The sequence below is a fragment of the Pristiophorus japonicus genome, chromosome 4 (genome assembly GCF_044704955.1).
Source record: "Pristiophorus japonicus isolate sPriJap1 chromosome 4, sPriJap1.hap1, whole genome shotgun sequence".
NCBI lineage: Eukaryota > Metazoa > Chordata > Chondrichthyes > Pristiophoridae > Pristiophorus > Pristiophorus japonicus.
In genome coordinates, this window is record NC_091980.1 from 67292941 (window position 1) to 67312862 (window position 19922).

A 19922-nucleotide genomic window follows, 5' to 3' on the forward strand; every position below is an offset into this window, starting at 1 on the left:
CCCTTATCCTTAGACTGTGACCTCTGGTTCTGGACTTCCCCAACATTGGGAACATTCTTCCTGCATCTAACCTGTCTAACCCCGTCAGAATTTTAAATGTTTCTATGAGGTCCCCTCTCATTCTTCTGAACTCCAGTGAATACAAGCCCAGTTGATCCAGTCTTTCTTGATAGGTCAGTCCCGCCATCCCGGGAATCAGTCTGGTGAACCTTCGCTGCACTCCCTCAATAGCAAGAATGTCCTTCCTCAGGTTAGGAGACCAAAACTGTACACAATACTCCAGGTGTGGCCTCACCAAGGCCCTGTACAACTGTAGCAACACCTCCTTGCCCCTGTACTCAAATCCCCTTGCTATGAAGGCCAACATGCCATTTGCTTTCTTAACCGCCTGCTGCACCTGCACGCCAACCTTCAATGACTGATGTACCATGACACCCAGGTCTCTTTGCACCTCCCCTTTTCCTAATCTGTCACCATTCAGATAATAGTCTGTCTCTCTGTTTTTACCACCAAAGTGGATAACTTCACATTTATCCACATTATACTTCATCTGCCATGCATTTGCCCGCTCTCCTAACCTATCCAAGTCGCTCTGCAGCCTCACAGCATCCTCCTCGCAGCTCACACTGCCACCCAACTTAGTGTCATCCGCAAATTTGGAGATACTATATTTAATCCCCTCATCTAACTCATTAATGTACAGTGTAAACAGCTGGGGCCCCAGCACAGAACCTTGCGGTACCCCACTAGTCACTGCCTGCCATTCTGAAAACATCCTCAAAAAATTCCAGAAGATTTGTCAAGCATGATTTCCCTTTCACAAATCCATGCTGACTTGGACCTATCATGTCACCTCTGTCCAAATGCACTGCTATGACATCCTTAATAATTGATTCCATCATTTTACCCACTACCGATGTCAGGCTGACCGGTCTATAATTCCCTGTTTTCTCTCTTCCTCCTTTTTTTAAAAAGTGGGGTTACATTGGCTACCCTCAACTCCATAAGAACTGATCCAGAGTCAATGGAATGTTGGAAAATGACTCTCAATGCATCCGCTATTTCCAAGGCCACCTCCTTAAGTACTCTGGGATGCAGTCCATCAGGCCCTGGGGATTTATCGGCCTTCAATCCCATCAATTTCCCCAACACAATTTCCCGACTGATAAGGATTTCCCTCAGTTCCTCCTTCTTACTAGACCCTCTGACCCCTTTTATATCCGGAAGGTTGTTTGTGTCCTCCTTCGTGAATACCGAACCAAAGTACTTGTTCTTCTGTGATTCGTTTGAGACTCTGTTTCATTGTTTGTACTGCCCGCTCTGCCTGCCCATTGGAGGCTGGTTTAAATGGGGCCGAGGTGACATGTTTGATCCAATTGCGGGTCATTAATTCTTTTGTTCTTTGTTCTCCGTTATGACTTCCCCTGATTCTGACTGCAGGGGACCTACATTTGTTTTTACTAACCTTTTTCTCTTTACATATCTATAGAAGCTTTTGCAATCCGTTTTAATGTTCCCTGCAAGCTTCCTCTCGTACTCTATTTTCCCTGCCCTAATCAAACCCTTTGTCCTCCTCTGCTGAGTTCTAAATTTCTCCCAGTCCCCGGGTTCGTTGCTATTTATGGCCAATTTGTATGCCACTTCCTTGGCTTTAATACTATCCCTGATTTCCCTTGATAGCCACGGTTGAGCCACTTTCCGTTTTTTATTTTTACATTTACATTTTGTTGCTGCGGCCTGCTTTCTACCTGATCATGCAGGTTGGGGTGAACCAGCGAGAGACTGGTTTTAAGTGTCCTTTTTCATGAGTAGCTCAGCCGGGGGCACCCCTGTGAGTGAGTGGGATCTCGTGCGGTCGCTGAGCAGTACTCGGGACAGGCGGGTTTGGAGTGAGCCTTCTGTGATTCGTTTGAGACTCTGTTTCATTGTTTGTACTGCCCGCTCTGCCTGCCCATTGGAGGCTGGTTTAAATGGGGCCGAGGTGACATGTTTGATCCAATTGCGGGTCATTAATTCTTTAAATTCGGCACTGGTGAAACATGGCCCGTTGTCACTGACCAGTATGTCAGGCAGGCCGTGGGTGGCAAACATGGCCCTCAGGCTTTCAATGGTGGCAGTGGCGGTGCTTCCCAACATTATTTCACATTCAATCCATTTTGAAAAAGCATCCACCACCACCAGGAACATTTTACCAAAAAACGGGCCCGCATAGTCGACATGGATCCTCGACCATGGTCTGGAGGGCCAGGACCACAAACGTAGTGGTGCCTCTCTGGGCGCTTTGCTCAACTGAGCACACACGCTGCATTGCCGTACACAGGACTCTAAATCAGAGTCGATACCGGGCCATCACACGCGGGATCTGGCTATCGCTTTCATCATTACTATACCTGGGTGTGTGCTGTGGAGATCCGAGATGAACGTCTCCCTGCCCTTTTTGGGTAGCACTACGCGGTTACCCCACAACAGGCAGACTGCCTGAATGGACAGCTCGTCCTTTAATAGAAACATAGAAACATAGAAAAATAGAAAATAGGTGCAGGAGCAGGCCATTCAGCCCTTCTAGCCTGCACCGCCATTCAATGAATTCATGGCTGAACATGAAACTTCAGTACCCCCTTCCTGCTTTCTCGCCATACCCCTTGATCCCCCGAGTAGTAAGGACTTCATCTAACTCCCTTTTGAATATATTTAGTGAATTGGCCTCAACTACTTTCTGTGGTAGAGAATTCCACAGGTTCACCACTCTCTGGGTGAAGAAGTTTCTCCTCATCTCGGTCCTAAATGGCTTACCCCTTATCCTGAGACTGTGACCCCTGGTTCTGGACTTCCCCAACATTGGGAACATTCTTCCTGCATCTAACCTGTCTGAACCCGTCAGAATTTTAAACGTTTCTATGAGGTCCCCTCTCATTCTTCTGAACTCCAGTGAATACAAGCCCAGTTGATCCAGTCTTTCTTGATAGGTCAGTCCCACCATTCCGGGAATCAGTCTGGTGAATCTTCGCTGCACTCCCTCAATAGCAAGAATGTCCTTCCTCAAGTTAGGAGACCAAAACTGTACACAATACTCCAGCTGTGGCCTCACCAAGGCCCTGTACAACTGTAGCAACACCTCCCTGCCCCTGTACTCAAATCCCCTCGCTATGAAGGCCAACATGCCATTTGCTTTCTTAACCGCCTGCTGCACCTGCATGCCAACCTTCAATGACTGATGTACCATGACACCCAGGTCTCGTTGCACCTTCCCTTTTCCTAATCTGTCACCATTCAGATAATAGTCTGTCTCTCTGTTTTTACCACCAAAGTGGATAACCTCACATTTATCCACATTATACTTCATCTGCCGTTCATTTGCCCACTCACCTAACCTATCCAAGTCACTCTGCAGCCTCATAGCATCCTCCTCGCAGCTCACACTGCCACCCAACTTAGTGTCATCTGCAAATTTGGAGTTACTGCATTTAATCCCCTCGTCTAAATCATTAATGTACAATGTAAACAGCTGGGGCCCCAGCACAGAACCTTGCGGTACCCCACTAGTCACTGCCTGCCATTCTGAAAAGTATCCATTTACTCCTACTCTTTGCTTCCTGTCTGACAACCAGTTCTCAATCCAAGTCAGCACACTACCCCCAATCCCATGTGCTTTAACTTTCGCCACTGGAATGGCTGGATTAGCACTTGCATTTCAACGGGGATGCTGGCCCAGCTCCCATGCAGTACACAGTTTTTTACTCGGGACAGCAGAGGATCTTGGCTGGTCCAAGTCCTAATCTGGCGGGCCGTGACAGGTGATTTATCATTTTCAAACACTTCCATGACCATCAACAAGTCTGCGGACTGCGCCACCATCAACAAATTTGCAGGCTGCACCAATTCCACCCCCGTGATGGGCAATGGTAGCCGACTGACAGCATCCGCACAGTTCTCGGTGCCTGGCCTATGGCAGATGGTATAGTTATACGCTGAAAGCGCGAGTGCCCACCTTTGTATGCGGGCTGAGGCATTAGTATTTATCCCCTTGTATTCAGCGAACAGGGATATGAGGGGCTTGTGATCGGTTTCCAGCTGAAATTTGAGGCCAAACAGGTACTGATGCATTTTCTTTACCCCGAACACACACGCTAATGCCTCTTTCTCAATCATGCTGTAGGCCCTCTCGGCCTTCGACAAGCTCCTGGAGGCATAGGCGACAGGTTGCAACTTCCCCGCAACGTTGGCTTATTGTAATGCATGCCCGACTCCGTACGACGACGCATCACATGCTAACACAATTCTTTTACACGGGTTATACAATACAAGCAGCTTGTTGGAGCATAAAATGTTTCTGGCTTTCTCAAAAGCAATTACTTGTTTTGTTCCCCATACCCAGTTCTCACCTTTATGCAATAACACATGTAGGGGCTCTAAGAGGGTGCTTAACCCCAGCAGGAAGTTACCAAAATAGTTGAGGAATCCCAGGAACGACCGCAGCTCCATGACGTTCTATGGCCTGGGCGCGTTCCTGATAGCCTCTGCCTTGGCGTCTGTGGGCCGAATGCCGTCCGCCGCGATCTTTCTCCCCAAAAACTCCACTTCTGTTGCCATGAAGACGCATTTCGACCTCTTCAGCCACAGCCCTACGCAATCCAGTCACTGGAGGACCTCCTCCAGGTTTTGTAGGTGCTCGACGGTGTCCCGACGTGTGACCAATACGTCATCCTGAAAAACCACTGTGAATAGTACCATCGTTGCAGCTGACCGAGTTCCAAACGGGCATCTGTTGTAGTGAACAGTTCCTTGTGCGTGTTGATGCAGGTGAGGCCCTTCGAAGACTCCTCCAGCTCCTGCATCATGTAGGCCGAAATCAGGTCGAGCTTGGTGAACACCTTGCCTCCTGCCAGCGTTGCAAATAGGTCGTCTGCCTTAGGTAGCGAGTATTGGTCCTGTAGTGAGAAACGATTAATAATTACTTTATAATCACTGCAAATCCTGACCGTGCCATCACTTTTGAGTACTGGAACAATCGGGATGGCCCACTCGCTGAATTCCACTGTGGGGATGATGCCCTCGCGTTGCAGCCTGTCCAGCTCGATTTCCACTCTCTCCCTCATCATGTGAGGTACCGCTCGCGCCTTGTGGTGGATGGGTCGTGCCTCTGGAACCAAGTGGATCCGCACCTTTGCCCCGGAAAAGTTTCTAATGCCTGGCTCAAAAAGGGAAGGAAATTTATTTAGAACCTGCGTACATGAGGCCTCATCGACATGTGATCGCGCTCGGATGTCATCCCACTTCCAGCGGATTTTACCCAGCCAGATCCTTCCAAGCAGTGTGGGGCCATCGCCCGGGAAAATCCAGAGTGGCAGTTCGTGCACCATGCCCTCGTAGGTGACATTGACCATGGCGCTGCCCAGGACAGTGATAAGCTCTTTGGTGTACATTCTCAGTTTCGTGTGGATGGGGCTCAGGGCTGGTCTGAGTGCCTTGTTGCACCACAGTCTCTCAAACATCTTTTTACTCATGATGGATTGGCTAGTGCCAGTGTCCAGTTCCATGGCTACGGGTAAGCCAATCAATTTTACATTTAGCATTATAGGTGGACATTTCGTCGAAAATGTGTGCACCCCATGTACTTCAGCATCTGCCTCCTCTCTCTGAGGCTCGAAATTGCTTTGATCCACCATGGACCGATCTTCCTCTGCCACATGGTGGTTAGTAGGTTTTTCAGAGCTTGCAGCTCGTCTGCAAGCTCGTTGGAGGTGCCCCATTGTTCCACAGCTCTTGCAAACATACCCTTTGAAGCAGCATGAATAGGCTGAATGGAAGTCTCCACAACGCCAACAAGGTATGAACTGCCTTGCATTCATCCTTTGTTGCGGACTCTGAGTCATCTGGGTCACCTGAGGCCTGCTGGCAGTTGCAGACTCGTGGTTTCTGCCCTGTACATTTCTGCTCGCAAATACAGTTCCAGTTAATTTATGAACATTGCTAGCACTTGTGTGCTGAGAGATTTGTTTGGTGTTATCACTGGTGGACATAAATGCCTGTGCTATCGCAATGGCCTTACTGAGGGTTGGTGTCTCTACAGTCAAATGTTTTCGTAGGATGGTCTCGAGGCCAATGCCCAGTACAAAAAAGCCTCTGAGCGTTTGCTCCAGGTAGCCATCAAACTCACATTGTCCTGCAAGTCGCCTTAGCTCGGTGATGTAGCTTGCCACTTCCTGACCTTCAGATCGCTAGCACATGTAGAACTGATACCTTGCCATCAGCATGCTCTCCCTCAGATTAAGATGCTCCCGACCCAGTGTACACAGCTCCTCATACGACTTCTCTGTGGGTTTCACCGGAGCCAGAAGATTCTTCATGAGGCTGTACGTTGGTACCCTGCAGACCGTGAGGAGGACCACTCTCCTTTTTGCAGCGCTTCCTTCTCCGTCCAGCTCGTTGGCTACAAAGTACTGGTCTAGCCGTTCGACATAGGCTCCCCAGTCCTCACCCTCCGAGAACTTCTCCAGGATGCCCACAGTTTGCTGCATCTTTGTGTTGGATTCGTATACTCGTCACCAGTTATTGTGTTCCTAACACAGATGAGACTGCAAACAGGGAGGTTAAAGTAACAGTGACCTCAGTCTTTATTAAGATACTCCAGAGTGAGGAACAGGCCTTAGGGGCCGGCTTATATACAGTGCTCCCACGGGATGCTGGGATCCCTTGGGACTTCAGGGGATGCGCTCCCTGGTGGCGGAACATGGGAGTGTATGCTTTACAGATACACAACATTCAGATCATCACATGATCAAACCTCCAGGAGTACCGCGAACCAGAGTTGGCAACCCTGCTCCAGACTCAATCTGCATTTATCCGGTAACTGTACTGGTGTCAAACGAAGCTGCTTCATATCCAGGTTAAAGTTCCAGTCTCAATCCATGCTTAGCTGGGCTCAATCTAGGTCACAGTATCATCCATATATTTTCATACGGTATTTTTGATGTATCTCTATACTTCTACTTTATAATTATGATTGAAGGTAATACTTTTACATTATAATTATTTAATTCAAATGCAATTGTTACTATAATGACAACATAAACATTACCTGCCGTTGGAAATATGATTCTTCGATTTGATGAATGATTCTAATGCACAGGACGTAATAACACCGCCTGCAAATATTTAATACTGCGGTTAGATTTTTTGGCGTGTAATTTTTGCAGAATATAGGCATTCCGCGATTTTCAGCACCATGCTGCGACTTTTGCCGGGAAGAATTGTGGATCGAACCCCGAGTCCGAACCTTGGTTTGAACCAGCAACAGCTGGATAAACGTTAATCGCATCTGCAGATGTTCCGAGCGCAAGAGCTGAGCTAGTTCATGACCCAGGAGTGAGCAATAACTCCGTGGACCAAGCATATTGAAGACCTCAACCTCCCAGCTGGGACTTGTGGCGAAACATTTAATGAGGATGTTGATCAGTAAACGCCCAAAATGGAACAAAAACAAAGAAGGTAAGGTTGCCATTATCGGAATAGCTTAGTCTTTTAATTGTCCTCGTTTAGCGTATGCTTAGAGTGGAAATTTAAACCACCAAAGTAGTTTTATTTTATTCTTTCACTGACTCCCTGCCCAAAATCTCTCCTTCCTTGGATTGGCATCCATTTTGCCTGTTTGAGAAGACTTTGAGATTTTTTCTATGTTAAAAGGTATTCTGTAAATGCAAGTTGTTATCTGCAGGGGCATTGTCTCTGAGAAAAATGATTACTTTTCTGATGGTTTAAAAATGGCCCAGATTTTGTGGCCAGTGGCGCCAGCTATTCATTACACTTACACTTGGCCACAGACTTTCTATGGGCTTTTACACTGGAATTTGTGACTAAAAATCTATTTTGCCGTGATGCCCTCTAAAGTGGATCTGGAACCTGTGTGACCAGGGTAAGCAAATGTGTATCTCCTTAACCAATCAGATTGCATAATCCTTGCTGAAGTGCGCAGAATCTGAACCTGAAAGTGTGAGTTAGAATAGATAATTCAGTGCCAAATCATGTACAGAAAGCAAAATAAAGAGAGGGAAAAAAAGATCAGGTTGAGAGAGAGGGAGATAATTGACATTTTTGGGGAGAAAAAAAACTAACAATAATTACAATCTGAAGGAATGAGACTCCACACTTCTAAAAGTAAATTTCAGTGCCTGAGAGGTTGTTTGGCAGTAATTAAGACTTATCACAGCATTAAAAAAGGAATTTACACTGGAACAATACGCCCTTCCATATGTTTCAATGCCAAGTCTCTCGCCAAGATACTGTGATAGTGAAGCTTCTGGAGGAGCAGGGGAACTCCTGATTTCTACATTTGACTGTGCATGTGCGGTCACCGGAAGTTGCTGTGCGATTTACACTTTAACAATGGTGTGCGCTGTAAGTTGCACCGTTATTTATACTGCAAAATCCGGGCCACTGATGGAATGTCATATGACATAAATCATATCAACATACATCATCAGGTCATTTGTACGTGATGTCATTATGGTAAAAATGACAATTCTTCTATTTTATTTGTTAACCAAGTAATTTTCCATGAACACCATGGCCCTATTTAAAGTGACTTCTTTGAGGGAATTTCTTTTATACATTAAGGTGAAAAATGTTAATGTTGGGAAATGAACACTGTTCTATTGCATCAAATGCATTGTTGAGATGTATAGCAGCATACACTTGTGTTCATATAGTGTCTTTAACAAAGAATAACACCCCATGGTGTTTAACAGAAATAAATGGACGCCAAGCCAAAGAAGGAGATGTTAGGAGTGGCCAAAGAAGTGGGTTTTAAGGAGGGTGTTAAAGGAGGGAGATGGAGGGGCTGCAGCAGGAAATTCCAGAGTGTGGGGCATAGGCGGTTGTAATGGAATAGAGAGTTTATGGACTAGAAGAGTTTACAGATAGGAATGAACAAGGTTACAAAGGGATTTAAACACGAGGATGAGAATTTGAAATGGGATGTTTTGGAAGACTGAAAGACCAATATAGCAGGGGTGATAGGTGAGCGGGATTTAGTGTTAGATAGGATATAGGAAACAGAGTTTTTGATGAGCTTAAGTTTACTGAGGATAGAGCATGGGAGGCTAGCCAGGAAAGCATTAGAATAGGTGAGTCTGGAGGTGAAAAAGGCTTGGATAAGGGTTTCAGCGGTAGATGGGTTGAGATAAGGGCAGAGGCGAGTGATGTTGCAGAGTTGGAAGTAGGCGGTCTTTGTGATGGAGAGGGTTTAGGTTGGAAGTTTAGCTCACGGTCGAATAGGATCTTGAGGTTGCAAGCCTGGTTCAACACGACACAGTGACTGGGGATTGGGATGGAATAGATGTCAAAAGTTTGTGGTGGGAACTGAAGATGATAACTTTGGCCTAAACTCATTTACATGGAATATACAGCACAGAAACACCATTCGGCCCTACTAGTCTGTCCTGGTGTTTATACTCCACATGACCATATACAGTAGACACCTCAAATCGCTGGAGAAATATCATCAACAATGTCTCTGCAAGATTCTGCAAATCCCCTGGGAGGACAGATGCGCCAACGTGAGCGTCCTCGATCAGGCCAGCATTCCCAGCAGCGAAGCACTGACCACACTCGACCAGCCCCGTTGGGCGGGCCACATTGTCTGCATGCCTGACACAAGACTCCCAAAGCAAGCACTCTACTCGGAACTCCTACACGGCAAGCGAGCCCCAGGTGGGCAGAGGAAACGTTGCAAGGACACCCTCAAAGCCTCCTTGATAAAGTGCAACATCCCCACCGGCACCTGGGAGTCCCTGGCCAAAGATCGCCCTATTTGGAGGAAGAGCATCTGGGACAGCACTGAGCACCTCGAGTTTCGTCGCCGAGAGCATGCAAAAAGCAAGTGCAGGCAATAGAAGGAGCGAGCGGCAAACCAGACTCCCCACCCACACTGTCTGTCCCACCTGTGACAGAGACTGTAATTCCTGTATTGGACTGTTCAGTCACCTAACAACTCACTTTTAGAGTGGAAGCAATTCTTCACGATTTCGAGGGACTGTCTATGATGAGATGACTCCACATGAGTCTCCTTCCATTCCATCTACCTCATCGCAGCCTTTCAGCATATTTTTCTAATCCTTTTTCTCTCATTTACACATCTAGTTCCTTTTGAAAGTACCTAAGCTATTCGTGAGTTCCATATTCTAACCACTCTCTGAGTAAAGAATTTTTTCGTTATTTCCCTATTGTATTTATGGCTCCGAGTTTTGGATTCTCCCACAAGTGAAAAGATTCTCTCCACATCTACCCTGTGCAATCCATTCATAATTTTAAAGACCTCTATCAGCTCATCTCTAAGTCTTTTTTCCAAAGAAAAATGTTCCAACCTGTTCAATCTTTCCCAATAGCTGTAATCTCTCCGTTCTGGTACCATACTTGTAAATCTTGTTTCCATATTCTCCAGTGAGTCTATGTCCTTTTTATAGTTATGGAGACCAGAACTGTGTGCCATACACTAAGTGCAGCCTGAGCAGAGTTCGATACAAGTTTAATATAACATCACTACTTTTCTATAATAAAAACAGAAAATGCTGGAAATCTCAGTGGGTCAGGCAGCATCTGTGGAGAGAGAAACAGAGTTAATGTTTCAGGTCGATGATCCATCGTCAGAACTGGTGAATGTTTGAAAAGAGCACATTCTTAAGGAACACTGAAAGGGCGAAGAAAGAAAGAGTCCAGAAGACTGTAAAGTGCCACAACAAAAGATGAGATGCTGTTCCTCGAGCTTGCGTTGAGCTTCATTGGGACAGTGCAGGAGGCCGAGGACGGAGATGTCGGAGTAGGAGTGGAATGGGAATTAAAGTGACAGGCAAACGGAAGCTCAGGGTCACACTTACGGACTGAACGGAGGTGTTCCGCAAAGCAGTCTCCCAATCTGCGTTTGGTCTCCCCAATGTAGAGGAGACCACATCGTGAGCAGCGAATACAGTATATTGAATTGAAAAAAGTACAAGTAAATCGCTGTTTCACCTGGAAAGAGTATTTGGGCACTGGATAGTGGGAAGGGACGAGATAAAAGAATAAGTGTTGCATCTCCTGCCCTTGCACAGGAGAGTGCTGAGAGGGGAGGGGACGGGATGATGTGATTGGTGGTGGGATCACGCTGGAGGTGCGAAAATGGCGGAGGATGAGCCATTGAACATGGAGGAGGCTGGTGGGGTGAAAGGTGAGGACAAGGGGAACCCTGTTGTGGTTCTGAGACGGAGGGGAAGGGGTGAGTGCAGAGGTGCAGGAAATAGAACGAACACGATCGAGGCCATGGTAACCACGGCGGAGGGGAATCCTCGGTTGAAGAAAAAGGAAGACATGTCAGAGGCACTAGTGTGAAAGGTGGCGTCGTCAGAGCAGCTGAGATGGAGAAACTGTGAGAATGGAATACTTTTCCATTCTTTAACACTTCGATATAAATCCCAGTGCTTTGTTAGCATTTTTAATTGCTTTGTTAACCTGCGATGCTGCTTTTAATGGTGTGTTCACCTGTATCCCAGAGTGGGTAATCACTTGGCAGAGCACCTCCGTTCAGTCTGTAAGCGTGACCCTGAGCTTCCGGTCACCTGTCATTTTAATTCCCTGCTCCATTCCAACTCGAGGAACAGCACCTCTTTCATTTAGGCACTTTACAGACTTCTGGACTCAACAAGTTCAACAATTTCAGACAAGATGGTAGATGGGATAGCAGCTCTCTAGGGAGCTCTCCCCGAACAAACCCTCATCTGACCATCTGATGCTATCTTCCACCTCTTTTCTCCCTCAAACCTCCCCCTCCCCTCACTGTCCAAGCCCCCTCTGCCCTAACTCCGACCCCCAAAGGACTCTACCTATCCCTAATACACTAAAATCCAGTGCTGCAAGGGCCCACTGCCCATTCCCCAACCTCGGCCTGAAGGCCGACATCCCTGCTGCCAAGTCCCTCCAGCTGGACCCTCGTTTCTCACTCAACATGGCCGACTCAGCTGCTCCAGCCGATCCCCGGCGATATCAACGGCGATGAGCCTCCGACCAGCTTCAATCACAAGTTTGGGCCTAAATCACGCGCGAGCCTTCTCTCCGGCGATGTCCCAGCCTGCCTCCCATCAGCGACGTCCTGGCCTCCATCCATTGGCGACACTCAGGCCTTAATCCATCGGCGATGTCTTGGCCTTCATCCATCGGCGATGACCTGGCCTTCATCCATCGGCGATGTCCTGGCCTTTATCCATCGGCGACACTCGGGCCTTCATCCACCGGCGATGTCTTGGCCTTCATCCATCGGCGACACTCGGGCCTTCATCCACCGGCGACACTCGGGCCTTCATCCACCGGCAATGTCTTGGCCTTCATCCATCGGCGACGTCTTGGCCTTCATCCATCGGCGACACTTGGGCCTTCATCCATCGGCGACACTCGAGCCTTCATTCATCGGTGACACTCAGGCCTTCATCTATCAGTGACACTTGGGCCTTCATCCATCGGTGACACTCGGGCCTTCATCCATCAGCGACGACCATCCATTGGCGACACTCGGGCCTTCATCCATCAGTGACACTTGGGCCTTCATTCATCGGTGACACTCGGGCCTTCATCTATCAGTGACACTTGGGCCTTCATCGGTGACACTCGGGCCTTCATCCATCGGTGACGACCATCCATTAGCGACACTCGGGCCTTCATCCATCGCGATACTTGGGCCTTCATCCATCAGCAACGTGCTGGCCTTCATCCATTAGCGACACTCGGGCCTTCATCCATTGGCGACACTCGGGCCTTCATCCATCGGCGACACTCGGGCCTTCACCCATCGGCGACACTCGGGCCTTCATCCATCAGCGACGACCTGGCCATCATCCATTGGTGACACTCAGGTCTTCATCCATCGGCGACGATCATCCATTGGCGACACTCGGGCCTTCATCCATCGGCGACACTCGGGCCTTCATCCATCAGCGACGACCTGGCCATCATCCATTGGTGACACTCAGGTCTTCATCCATCGGCGACGACCATCCATTGGCGACACTCGGGCCTTCATCCATTGGCGACACTCGGGCCTTCATCCATCGGCGACACTCGGGCCTTCATCCATCAGCGACGACCTGGCCTTCATCCATCGGCGACACTCGGGCCTTCATCCATTGGCGACACTCGGGCCTTCATCCATCAGCGACGACCTGGCCTTCATCCATCGGCGACACTCGGGCCTTCATCCATCGGTGACACTTGGGCCTTCATCCATCAGCGACGACCATCCATTGGTGACACTCGGGCCTTCATCCATTGCGATATTCGAGCCTTCATTCATCGGCGACAACCATCCATTGGCGACACTCGGGCCTTCATCCATCAGCGATACTCGAGCCTTCATTCATCGGTGACACTCGGGCCTTCATCTATCAGTGACACTTGGGCCTTCATTCATCGGTGATACTCGGGCCTTCATCTATCAGTGACACTCGAGCCTTCATTCATCGGTGACACTCGGGCCTTCATCTATTATTGACACTTGGGCCTTCATCCATCGGTGACACTCGGGCCTTCATCCATCAGCGACGACCATCCATTGGCGACACTCGGGCCTTCATCCATCGTGATACTCGGGCCTTCATCCATCAGCAACGTGCTGGCCTTCATCCATCGGCGACACTTGGGCCTTCATCCATCGGTGACACTCGGGCCTTCATCCATCAGCGACGACCATCCATTGGCGACACTCGGGCCTTCATCCATCGGTGACACTCAGGCCTTCATCCATCGGTGTCACCCGGGCCTTCATACATCGGCGACGACCATCCATTGGCGATACTCAGGCCTTCATCCATCAGCAACGTGCTGGCCTTCATCCATTAGCGACACTCGGGCCTTCATCCATCGGCGATACTTGGGCCTTCATCCATCGGCGACACTCGGGCCTTCATCCATTGGCGACACTTGGGCCTTCAGCTATTGGTGACACTCGGGCCTTCATCCATCAGCGACGACCATCCATTGGCGACACTCAGGCCTTCATCCATCGTGATACTCGGGCCTTCATCCATCAGCAACGTGCTGGCCTTCATCCATCGGCGACACTCGGGCCTTCATCCATCGGCGACACTCAGGCCTTCATCCATCGGTGTCACCCGGGCCTTCATCCATCGGCAACGTGCTGGCCTTCATCCATTGGCGACACTCGGGCCTTCATCCATCGGCGACACTTGGGCCTTCATCCATCGGCGACGCTCGGGCCTTCATCCATCGGCGACGCTCGGGCCTTCATCCATCGGCGACACTCGGGCCTTCATCCATCAGCGACACTTGGGCCTTCATCCATTGGCGACACTCGGGCCTTCATCCATCGGCGACACTCGGGCCTTCATCCACCGGCGACACTCGGGCCTTCATCCATCGGCGACACTCAGGCCTTCAACTTTCGGCGACACTCGGGCCTTCATCCATCGGCGATACTTGGGCCTTCATCCATCGGCAACGTGCTGGCCTTCATCCATCGGCGACACTCAGGCCTTCATCCATTGGCGACGCTCGGGCCTTCATCCATCAGCGACGACCTGGCCTTCATCCATCGGCGACACTCGGGCCTTCATCCATCGGCAACGACCATCCATTGGCGACACTCGGGCCTTCATCCATCAGCGATACTCGGGCCTTCATCTATCGGCAACGTGCTGGCCTTCATCCATTGGCGACACTCGGGCCTTCATCCATTGGCAACGTGCTGGCCTTCATCCATCGGCGACACTCGGGCCTTCATCCATCAGCGACGACCATCCATTGGCGACACTCGGGCCTTCATCCATCGGCGACGACCATCCATTGGCGATACTCGGGCCTTCATCCATCAGCAACGTGCTGGCCTTCATCCATTAGCGACACTCGGGCCTTCATCCATCGGCGATACTTAGGCCTTCATCCATCGGCGACACTCGGGCCTTCATCCATTGGCGACACTTGGGCCTTCAGCTATTGGTGACACTCGGGCCTTCATCCATCAGCGACGACCATCCATTGGCGACACTCAGGCCTTCATCCATCGTGATACTCGGGCCTTCATCCATCAGCAACGTGCTGGCCTTCATCCATCGGCGACACTCGGGCCTTCATCCATCGGCGACACTCAGGCCTTCATCCATCGGTGTCACCCGGGCCTTCATCCATCGGCAACGTGCTGGCCTTCATCCATTGGCGACACTCGGGCCTTCATCCATCGGCGACACTCGGGCCTTCATCCATCAGCGACACTTGGGCCTTCATCCATTGGCGACACTCGGGCCTTCATCCATCGGCGACACTCAGGCTTTCATCCACCGGTGACACTCGGGCCTTTATCCATCGGCGACACTCAGGCCTTCATCCACCGGTGACACTCGGGCCTTTATCCATCGGCGACACTCAGGCCTTCAACTTTCGGCGACACTCGGGCCTTCATCCATCAGCGACACTTGGGCCTTCATCCATTGGCGACACTCGGGCCTTCATCCATCGGCGACACTCAGGCCTTCATCCACCGGTGACACTCGGGCCTTTATCCATCGGCGACACTCAGGCCTTCAACTTTCGGCGACACTCAGGCCTTCATCCATCGGCGACACTCAGGCCTTCATCCATTGGCGACGCTCGGGCCTTCATCCATCAGCGACGACCTGGCCTTCATCCATCGGCGACACTCGGGCCTTCATCCATCGGCAACGACCATCCATTGGCGACACTCGGGCCTTCATCCATCAGCGATACTCGGGCCTTCATCCATCGGCAACGTGCTGGCCTTCATCCATTGGCGACATTCGGGCCTTCATCCATTGGCAACGTGCTGGCCTTCATCCATCGGCGGCACTCGGGCCTTCATCCATTGGCGACACTCGGGCCTTTATCCATCAGCGACGACCTGGCCATCATCCATTGGTGACACTCAGGTCTTCATCCATCGGCGACGACCATCCATTGGCGACACTCGGGCCTTCATCCATCAGCGACGACCTGCCATCATCCATTGGTGACACTCAGGTCTTCATCCATCGGCGACACTCAGGCCTTCATCCATCGGCGACACTCGGGCCTTCATCCATTGGCAACGTGATGGCCTTCATCCATCGGCGACACTCGGGCCTTCATCCATTGGCGACACTCGGGCCTTCATCCATCAGCGACGACCTGGCCTTCATCCATCGGCGACACTCGGGCCTTCATCCATCAGCGACGACCTGGCCTTCATCCATCGGTGACACTTGGGCCTTCATCCATCAGCGACGACCATCCATTGGCGACACTCGGGCCTTCATCCATTGCGATATTCGAGCCTTCATTCATCGGCGACGACCATCCATTGGCGACACTCGGGCCTTCATCCATCAGCGATACTCGAGCCTTCATTCATCGGTGACACTCGGGCCTTCATCTATCAGTGACACTTGGGCCTTCATTCATCGGTGATACTCGGGTCTTCATCTATCAGTGACACTCGAGCCTTCATTCATCGGTGACACTCGGGCCTTCATCTATTATTGACACTTGGGCCTTCATCCATCGGTGACACTCGGGCCTTCATCCATCAGCGACGACCATCCATTGGCGACACTCGGGCCTTCATCCATCGTGATACTCGGGCCTTCATCCATCAGCAACGTGCTGGCCTTCATCCATCGGCGACACTCGGGCCTTCATCCATCGGTGACACTCAGGCCTTCATCCATCGGTGTCACCCGGGCCTTCATTCATCGGCGACACTCGTGCCTTCATCCATTGGCGACACTCGGGCCTTCATCCATCGGCGACACTCGGGCCTTCATCCATCGGCGACACTCGGGCCTTCATCCATCGGCGACACTCGGGCCTTCATCCATCGGCGAAACTCGGGCCTTCATCCATCGGCGACACTCGGGCCTTCATCCATTGGCGACACTCGGGCCTTCATCCATCGGCGACACTCGGGCCTTCATCCACCGGCGACACTCGGGCCTTCATTCATCGGCGACACTCGGGCCTTCATCCACCGGCGACACTTGGGCCTTCATTCATTGGCGACACTCGGGCCTTCATCCATCGGCGACACTCGGGCCGTCATCCATCGGCGATACTTGGGCCTTCATCCATCGGCAACGTGCTGGCCTTCATCCATCGGCGACACTCAGGCCTTCATCCATTGGCAACGACCATCCATTGGCGACACTCGGGCCTTCATCCATCAGCGATACTCGGGCCTTCATCCATCGGCGACACTCGGGCCTTCATCCATTGGCAACGACCATCCATTGGCGACACTCGGGCCTTCATCCATCAGCGATACTCGGGCCTTCATCCATCGGCAACAACCTGGCCTTCATCCATCGGTGACACTCAGGTCTTCATCCATCGGCGACACTCAGGCCTTCATCCATCGGCGACACTCGGGCCTTCATCCATTGGCGACACTCGGGCCTTCATCCATCAGCGACGACCTGGCCTTCATCCATCGGCGACACTCGGGCCTTCATCCATCGGCGACACTCGGGCCTTCATCCATCGGCGACACTCGGGCCTTCATCCATCGGCGAAACTCGGGCCTTCATCCATCGGCGACACTTGGGCCTTCATCCATTGGCGACACTCGGGCCTTCATCCATCGGCGACACTCGGGCCTTCATCCACCGGCGACACTCGGGCCTTCATTCATCGGCGACACTCGGGCCTTCATCCATCGGCGAAACTCGGGCCTTCATCCATCGGCGACACTTGGGCCTTCATCCATTGGCGACACTCGGGCCTTCATCCATCGGCGACACTCGGGCCTTCATCCACCGGCGACACTCGGGCCTTCATCCACCGGCGACACTCGGGCCTTCATTCATCGGCGACACTCGGGCCTTCATCCACCGGCGACACTTGGGCCTTCATTCATTGGCGACACTCGGGCCTTCATCCATCGGCGACACTCGGGCCGTCATCCATCGGCGATACTTGGGCCTTCATCCATCGGCAACGTGCTGGCCTTCATCCATCGGCGACACTCAGGCCTTCATCCATTGGCAACGACCATCCATTGGCGACACTCGGGCCTTCATCCATCAGCGATACTCGGGCCTTCATCCATCGGCGACACTCGGGCCTTCATCCATTGGCAACGACCATCCATTGGCGACACTCGGGCCTTCATCCATCAGCGATACTCGGGCCTTCATCCATCGGCGACACTCGGGCCTTCATCCATCGGCAACGACCATCCATTGGCGACACTCGGGCCTTCATCCATCGGCGACACTCGGGCCTTCATCCATCAGCGATACTCGAGCCTTCATTCATCGGTGACACTCGGGCCTTCATCTATCAGTGACACTTGGGCCTTCATCCATCGGCAACGTGCTGGCCTTCATCCATCGGCGACACTCAGGCCTTCATCCATTGGCAACGACCATCCATTGGCGACACTCGGGCCTTCATCCATCAGCGATACTCGGGCCTTCATCCATCGGCGACACTCGGGCCTTCATCCATTGGCAACGACCATCCATTGGCGACACTCGGGCCTTCATCCATCAGCGATACTCGGGCCTTCATCCATCGGCAACAACCTGGCCTTCATCCATCGGTGACACTCAGGTCTTCATCCATCGGCGACACACAGGCCTTCATCCATCGGCGACACTCGGGCCTTCATCCATCGGCGACACTCGGGCCTTCATCCATTGGCGACACTCGGGCCTTCATCCATCAGCGACGACCTGGCCTTCATCCATCGGCGACACTCGGGCCTTCATCCATCGGCGACACTCGGGCCTTCATCCATCGGCGACACTCGGGCCTTCATCCATCGGCGAAACTCGGGCCTTCATCCATCGGCGACACTTGGGCCTTCATCCATTGGCGACACTCGGGCCTTCATCCATCGGCGACACTCGGGCCTTCATCCACCGGCGACACTCGGGCCTTCATTCATCGGCGACACTCGGGCCTTCATCCACCGGCGACACTTGGGCCTTCATTCATTGGCGACACTCGGGCCTTCATCCATCGGCGACACTCGGGCCGTCATCCATCGGCGATACTTGGGCCTTCATCCATCGGCAACGTGCTGGCCTTCATCCATCGGCGACACTCAGGCCTTCATCCATTGGCAACGACCATCCATTGGCGACACTCGGGCCTTCATCCATCAGCGATACTCGGGCCTTCATCCATCGGCGACACTCGGGCCTTCATCCATTGGCAACGACCATCCATTGGCGACACTCGGGCCTTCATCCATCAGCGATACTCGGGCCTTCATCCATCGGCGACACTCGAGCCTTCATCCATCGGCAACGACCATCCATTGGCGACACTCGGGCCTTCATCCATCGGCGACACTTGGGCCTTCATCCATTGCGATATTCGAGCCTTCATTCATCGGTGACACTCGGGCCTTCATCTATCAGTGACACATGGGCCTTCATTCATCGGTGATACTCGGGCCTTCATCTATCAGTGACTCTCGAGCCTTCATTCATCGGTGACACTCGGGCCTTCATCTATCATTGATACTTGGGCCTTCATCCATCAGCGACGACCATCGATTGGCGACACTCGGGCCTTCATCCATTGTGATACTCGGGCCTTCATCCATCAGCAACGTGCTGGCCGTCATCCATTAGCGACACTCGGACCTTCATCCATCGGCGACACTCGGGCCTTCATCCATCGGCGACACTCAGGCCTTCATCCATCGGTGACACCCGGGCCTTCATCCATTGGTGACGACCATCCATTGGCGATACTCGGGCCTTCATCCATCAGCAACGTGCTGGCCTTCATCCATTAGCGACACTCGGGCCTTCAACCATCGGCGACACTTGGGCCTTCATCCATCGGCGACACTCGGGCCTTCATCCATTGGCGACACTTGGGCCTTCAGCTATTGGCGACACTCGGGCCTTCGTCCATCAGCGACACTCGGGCCTTCATTCATC

The 19922-nt window shown here is 51.6% G+C and overlaps 1 protein-coding gene across 1 annotated transcript in view; it reads left to right on the top strand.

Annotated features, from left to right (window-relative positions):
• Positions 1-7446: 7446 nt before the first annotated feature.
• Positions 7447-19922, top strand: part of LOC139262449 (polycystin-2-like protein 1) — a 151295-nt gene continuing 138819 nt past the window's right edge. The window contains exon 1 of the mRNA XM_070877637.1: positions 7447-7488. The gene's annotated coding sequence lies outside the window, so the exon portion shown is untranslated. The remainder of the gene's footprint in view (positions 7489-19922) is intronic.